The sequence below is a fragment of the Dermacentor silvarum genome, chromosome 9 (assembly GCF_013339745.2).
Source record: "Dermacentor silvarum isolate Dsil-2018 chromosome 9, BIME_Dsil_1.4, whole genome shotgun sequence".
Taxonomy (NCBI): Eukaryota; Metazoa; Arthropoda; class Arachnida; order Ixodida; family Ixodidae; genus Dermacentor; species Dermacentor silvarum.
The window spans coordinates 139,132,587-139,140,259 of record NC_051162.1 but is presented as its reverse complement, the minus strand read 5'-3'; the positions used below and the strand labels follow the sequence as shown (position 1 = coordinate 139,140,259).

Sequence of the window (7,673 nt, the reverse complement as noted above, 5' to 3'; positions counted from 1 at the left end):
CTTTGCGCGCACACAGGGGGCGACATTTGCGATGTTTGAATTTTGCACTATTTCCCGCGCGCTTCATACGTGACCGGCCGGCGCACTGCGTTACCGCGATAAAGATATAGTTCCTCAAGGAAGCTAAGCAGAAAACTTTCATACTCTTGCAAACCGCAGAAATTCTTAAGAAATAGCATTATATTACAAGATTCGTTAATAAATATTGCAATTTATGTCTATGAAAGCGTGGATTTGTATGCGTGTTTTTGTGTGAATGCGCGCTAACGCTGTTGAATCTTCGGCGCATTCCGGCACTTTGTGCGTGCGGCGTATGTGTGCGGGTTGCGTGATGTGTTTACTGCGTTTTCTGTGCCCTTTGCCTCGCTGTGACATCGTTGGTATATTCCAACTTGTTGCTCGCTCTTTATGGGCTACACGTTGCCTCGAAGATCACCATGATCGCCTCCGACTCAGCCACATCGAAGGTGAGTGAGTGTTTCGAATTCCACTTGCTCGTTCATTGCGACGCTTTCAGCAAAAGGGCGTACAGAGCCCGTGCGTGTCTTCCACGCGCCTCTGTGCTCGTTTTCATTACTAGTGCTATCCTTCCGTTGCGAGAATTGGTTGTGCAGCACTAGATTTGTGATATTGAACATGAAGTTTTCTCCTGATTTAACTTCACAGAGCGCTTGTGGCGACGTAAAGCAGCTATGTGGAGCCAGCTAAAACAGGGCATGTTGTGCGCGCCACGATTTTTGGTACGGTGTTCTAGCACCGATTTAAATTAGCCTTATTAATGAGCGCTCGTGGGGCTCTGCCGTTTTGGTGGGCAGCTATGTGGAGCCAGCTAAAACAGGGCATGTTGTGCGCGCCACGATTTTTCGTAAGGTGTTCCAGCACCGATTGAAATTAGCATTAATGAGCGCTCGTGCTTTGCCGTTTTAATGGAAACAATGCGACGTGAAATAGTCCGATCTGTACTGTAATCAAGTATACTTCGTTCGCGCAACGCCGTCCATTGACGTGCATCTACTACAAGACGTGTCGGGATCGGCGAAAATATGCGCGGGGCGTTTTGCCGTTCTAATGTATTCTGCTGCGCTGTTCGCTTCAGGATCGAGTGCCCAGAGTCCGCTGACACGCCGTGCGGTAGACACGCGCTGTGGCACGATAATAATAAAGAATTGCAAGGGCGTATATGTGATTCTATGTGATAGGTGAGATAAAAAAGGGGTGATGCCAGCGAATGCTGTGAAATCATCAGGTCATGTGTGGTTTGTTTTCCGCCGGTACGCCGCGGTGAATTTGTTTTTTTAACCATGATCTCCCTTCGTCGCCATCGAGTGCTTCGCGCAAACTCCTTCGCGTACGCGCTCTATATTCACGGAAAAGGCAGATTCTGTGGGATTCTATGTTCTGCTTTAGTGCGATAAAACATTCTAAATAATGTCATCGTGTGAAGTTTCAGCCTTTGGCCCGTCAGTAACTGATTGATTTAACTAAGTTCGAAAATCAGTAAAGGAAAGAGATGCTTGGCGATATTTGCCGTGTCGTCCCACTGTGCTTCCAGTGGCATGTAGGCGTTATCGACAAATGTAAAAAATTAGCAAGGCTTTTTATGACATAGAAGTAGACAGCTATGTCAAAAAGTTATTTTTGCTTTGAATTCACACACTAAATACGAGAGAGAGTGAGAGGGGAGCGTATCCTTGTGAACTAAATTACGCTTTGACATAAGCTTGGAACAACGGTTTGTTGGTGGAGCAGTTCTGTGGAATACTAAGAGAGTAAGCAGACTGTAGTAGCAGCAGTTAGACGGGGAGTAAAAAAAATACAACACTGGTTTTATATGAACGAGCTACCTTTAAGATGTGGCCGCAACAGTTCAGTAGATGAGCAAAAATAATTTTAATACTTAGGAGAGAAATGAAAAATAAATTATTTGCCCACCTCACACTGCCAGTGGCATGAGCAGCCATGCTTTTAAGTTTTCAATCAGTCATTTATATCCATCCATTTATGTCGGCCTAATCGTCCATGTAGATGTTTTGATTGTTGCTTTTGACTTGTCGTGGCGTCACATTTTAATACTGACATCTGTTTTCAGAATCAAAATGAGCCTGGAGACACCACAGCCGGAATGCGAAAGGTGAATTCTTTGGCCATTCATCGTGTAGCGTCACCATGATCAAATGCACTGTTGCCATGAGATTATATTGCCGGGAGGTATTCTTAAGATTTAGCAAAAATGGTAGCATTTTGCATAGCCTTTGATTTGCGAGTCGATTAATTTATTTGATGAGGTGGGCAGTTGGCACACCCTGCCTTTGTACACATTGAGCTGAGTAGGTCTGGGACACAGCAAGTGAATCTGATGTGTAGTGGTAATCGCATTAACGTCGACAGTTATCTTTGTGTTTGAGCTGCTACTGCTGCTTGCCAACACAAGCAGCAGTTGCCCAAGATGGCATGAAAGAGGTTCATTGAAGAGTGGCACATTCCCTGAGTCACATACCCAGAGATCCAAGCAGGTCCATCAGATGGTTAATTACCCACTTCCCTCAACATAGCAGCCCTACCCACTAGGCCATCGACCACCAAGTGACACAAATTGGCTGGAAAATAGAGACAGACACCCGAAAGTATGTGAAGTATCCTAATAATGCTACTTGCAATAAAGTTTTCGATACTTTGGTTTACTTACTATTTTATTTTGTACTGGGTGAATCCTTGTTTTTCTGAAGCACAGGGCATCCTAACAGCATAACAAGCTATGACATTAGTTTTAGTTGTTCTTATTAGTGACATTAGTTGACATTTTAGGTCTGGAGCAGGCAGTATTTCTGTGATTTATTTGGAGTGTGGCTGTTGTGTAAATGTGCTTAAAATCCTTAAGCTACCGCACTAATATTTACCTAAACGTGCCGTTTCACATAGGTTGGAGAAGTGCTCATTCAGATGATCCTGGCACAGCTTGCCATGGTGGACCAGGCAAGTTTGCAAAGGCCTTGATTCACCATGTGTTCACAAAGAAGAACCTCATGGGCCACTCACTTCTCAAAAACAACATCACCAATAGGCAAAAACAGGCTCTTGGCCTTATCAGGGTCAACGCCGTTATAGGCAAGTGCCATACATCCTTTTTCCCGTTGCATTTTTGCTTTCACATTTTGTACTTGGAATTACCAGCTTGCTATTAGCACAACAAATAACTCTCAAGTGCAACTACGTGCTACAATAGCCTACTATTTGGAATGAATGTTCACTTGATCTCAAGTCACTAACGCCTCCATACTAAAGTGCTAAATTTTAAAAGCAGCCTTAACTGCCAGAAGTTATTGGTGGCTCCAACTGACAAAGTTAGGTGTATTTGCACATTAGTTGCACTACTTGACTGTCATTGCAATGAAGCAACTACCAATCTGTGAAGCACGCTACCAATCTGGTGGTATAGAGGGTGTGCTTAGGTAGCCTGAAAGTGTTGTTATAATTGTGGAGAAGCTATGCTCAAGTGCAGTTACTGCTTAACTCGAGGGACAACACTTCCACCAAATTTCAGCAATCAAAATGGCCCTCCAGATTCTGTAACGCAATACATAGTGGTTTCACCTATTTCAACGGACCACATTGAATTAAAGTTGCTCCTGTCTTGAAGAAGGGCTATGTGGTGGCAGACAGCAGCCTTTCAGCAGTGGAAGCTTAAGTTACGGGGCATAATTGTTTGGTTGTTTCGATCAAAGCAACAATAGGAACAGTTGCCAACATCGTTTTCAACATTGCTATGTTCAGCGATGTCTTTTCATTCTAGGCACTCAACCTATTAAGATCTAATTTATCACAAAGTATTCTAAGATGTGGGAAAAACAAAGGTATTTATTTGACTTTTCCTCATGTTCCCATAAAATGATCAGTACTCAATAGGCCCTTGGCAGCTACTATATAAAGCTTCTTACAGAACATGAAGCATGTCCACAGCTCCCACTCTGAAATTGTGGGAAATGTCTATTGCTTTCTTACTTCAAGGACGCACTTGCCTGTTTTCAGCATTATTATAAACCAGTGGTCAAGTACTATGTGTTTAGCTTTATTAAAGATTGAATAAGCTTTGTAGGTGTTCATGTTTAACCCTTTGAGTATCACATATTTTCTGAAAATACGTCCCCCAATTTAAGCATTATATTTTTATACTGGATTGTTCTTCAGAGTGACCTTTCGGGAAAAAAAATGGGTAAATATTTTTTTAGGTCACAAAGTGACAAAGGTTTCTTAGTGTGCGCAGTTTTACACCATGTTTATTGTAGCATGCAGGGCAAACTAGCATAATCACATTTTTAAAATGTAATGACACTCACAAAACATTAAACTAGGTGAATACTCCCAAGCTACTGCAGCGATGGGCGCCATAAAGTAAAGAGAAAGATCAGTTTTGAAAGAAGCCAAGGGGCAACATCACAATCAGGATTTTTGTAGAAGTCGCAGAAGGTTACAGAATCTGAAATGTGATGCTTGGGGACACTTCATTCTTAAAAGGCATGCTTATTTATATGTTCTTTCGCCGCCTCATATTTATGGTCGTGACCGCACGATTTGTTTCCGCCACTCTACATGCATGGCAGTGACCCTCAATGGATTAGCAGAGTCAGTCCACTTGCATATTTCTCTTGTAAGACTGAGCATTTCGTCGTATTTCTTCTTCGCATTTATTTGTGTTGGTGTAACCAGGTTGGCGCGCAACTGCAGTAAATCCTCGTTATAGCAGTAATTTCTTTTAAGTAGAGAGGCATAAGAATGGCTATCATAATGCGAGAAGTGCACTCCAGTAGCATATGAGCTCGTAAAACAAATTCAGATATACCATACTCAATTCTGGTCACATAACCGTATTTGGAGCAACTCCTGCAAGAAAAATTGCGATAAAGTGCTGCACATTTAGATTATGAATGTTGAGAGAACTAATTTTAGTTGTCAGTAGTCTACCATGAAGTTTTTCCACCAACAGTATGAAGTCTTTTTTTCCACCATTTTGTTCCTAAGCAAACAACGTTCACATCTTTCACACCAAGGATATTCATGAAGTTATTCTGCCACAGTGAGCTTTTCCTGTTTGCCTTCTGCATATTGTACTAAGTGGAGTCCTCCGGCACCACTCCACTTTGAAAGCTGGTCATTCTCTAGAATTGAACTCATGAAAACTTTGAATAAAGAAAACAAATGAAATAGTTTCATTATAACAGGGCGTACTGTATGTCATACATTTGCATGTGGAACATTGATCTTAAACCTCATGCTGTTTTGCCTTTTTGTACAGGCTTTGCCTCTCACAAGTTTCCTGGGACAAACATGGCGTAGATTAAGAACACTATGGCCTCACTTCTCGCAAGGGACCTGAAGTGTCCAGAAGAGCCCAAGTCTGTGGACAGTTCAAGTGTTGTGCACTTCCAGCCCTCAACATTTTTTTTACTATGGTGATGTTTCTAGTCACCTGAAAAGCCCAAGTTGGATGGTTCAGACATAAGTACTGTGTTGTGATTAATAACTAATTGCACAAGTGTTGCGCTTTGTATTTTAGTACATTTTTACGTAAATTTTTTATATATTTCTACAAAAGATAGTGTTTCTTGACTAGTTTATTTCATAGGTATGTCAGGTCATTTCATGCCAAGACTGTTCCATGACGGCACACCATTTCAAGTTTGTTTGATAAAGTAAAAGTAGGCACAGTGAGAAATTTTCCAGAAAATTAGGTTTCATACATACACCGGAAAGTGGAATCTGTTCTATTGTCAGAGTGGTTCTCTTTAAGAAAAACTACATATTAACATATGTTTGTAGTAATGGTTGATTTTTCTGTTTCAAAACAGTAAAAATTAAGAGGTAAAAGTTTGCTTAAATTCAGAGTGCAACAACAGTTCTCGGGCAAGGCAGCGATGTGCTTTCTTTCATGTATGCATGAAATCTGATTTCTTGCAAATTCTTTCATTCTAACTTGTTTTGCGGCACTCAAAAATTTTTAAAAAGTTTTCCTCATGCCAGTTCCATTTAAGTCTTCCAGCAGATAACTAATGGCCACGGTCTATCAGATATAAATCTTTAGTATAATGACCTGCCCAGGAACCTAGTAATCATGGCAGAAAACGCAACTGGATCGTGCCACAAGCAATGCAGCACAATAACCTGCTGCCATGGCACAACTTATTGTAATTACTATGTGGTTTCAGAGGTAGATAACGTTTAGTAAAATGGGCACACACCATTTAACCAATAAATAAGTGTCTCAGTGGGCTCATGCAAATTGTGCCATGATTATTATGTTACTGGCTACCAAATAGAGAAATCAAGTTCATTTTTAATAGTATTTACTGTATTGCTTGTATAATAGTTATTTTCTATTTATTTCAATTTTGAGAAATGTTTTAATTTAGGGCCATGCAAACTTTACACCTCTCAGTATTCAATGTCGTTATTGTATCAAGCTGCTGGCAGTTTGTAGATTGAGATATGAATTTTTTGATCTCAAGGCACACATGGCTGTACAGTTAACAAATGTTTGGCTTCAATAAACAAATTATTCTAGAAAAAAATGCTTTTTGTCCACATCAATTTTGAGCTGTTGATTTCGTGAAGGAGTATTGATTTTGTGTGTTAAGCCAATTCAAAAACGGGCATAATGGTTCTGCTGCAGCTCTATAATATGTTTTATTACAGGCTATATCTAAAAGTGTGGTTTTGATCCCTCGGTGACCCAGGTCTGCAATACAGAAGTGCCTGCATTTAAGTTTGCCCCTGTCCTCTAGTATGCAAGGATCACATCAATATGGCATCAATGGTAATGCTATGAGACTCAACATAGCTCAGCGGCATTTAAAGAAAAGTCTAGTGCAGTTATCAACACTACTCACCAAACAGCATATTTTAGTGGGCTCTCAAGTTATTTCAATAGTGACGTTCAACACTGCTCCAATAATATTTAAATGGTGTTGCAATATTGACTAACATTGCATGTTGGGCTTGTTGGTGTAACCCTAATGGAGGCAAAAGGCGCAGCGCATCAAAAACAGGACACAAGAGGAAGAACACAGACAACACACGTTTGGCGCTGAACGTGTGTGTTGTCTGTGTCCTTCCTCTTGTGTCTTGTTTCTGATACGTAGCGCCTTTTGCCTCCATCAAGCAATATTGACGTTTAACACATCCAATAATACTTCAATGGGGTTTCAATATTGATGTTCAACAATGCTTCAATAATATCGCAATGGGGTTTCGATATTGATGTTCAATACTGCTCTAGTAATATTTCGATGGGGTTTCAATATTGACATTCAACACAGTTCCAACTTTATGTCAATGGGGTTTCAATATTGGCATTCAACATATTTCAACAATGTCTCAACAGGTTTTCAATACTGACATTCAACACATCTTCAACAATTCTTCAATGGGCTTTCAATAATGTCATTCAACATGGTTTCAACAATCCATCAATGACTTCTCATATTGAAACGACGCAATGATGTTTCAACAAAATGTCGCGGGCGAATTTTCAACACCTGTCAACAATTTTCTCAATAATGTTTCAACAAAGCCTCAGTGTGCTTTCAATGCTATTTGTTGACATGGACCAATTACTTTTCAATAACATTTCAACAATTTTTTTGTAAGGGTCGGTTCATGTTTGCCTATTCATGTTGATG

The 7,673-nt window shown here is 40.5% G+C and overlaps 1 long non-coding RNA gene across 1 annotated transcript; it reads left to right on the top strand.

The window, feature by feature from the left end:
- The first annotated feature begins 324 nt into the window (after nucleotides 1-324).
- Nucleotides 325-3,036, top strand: LOC125940279 (uncharacterized). Its single transcript, XR_007463509.1, has 3 exons — nucleotides 325-467; nucleotides 2,090-2,131; nucleotides 2,920-3,036. It is a non-coding gene; the product is annotated as an uncharacterized LOC125940279 (long non-coding RNA).
- The last annotated feature ends 4,637 nt before the right edge of the window (nucleotides 3,037-7,673 follow it).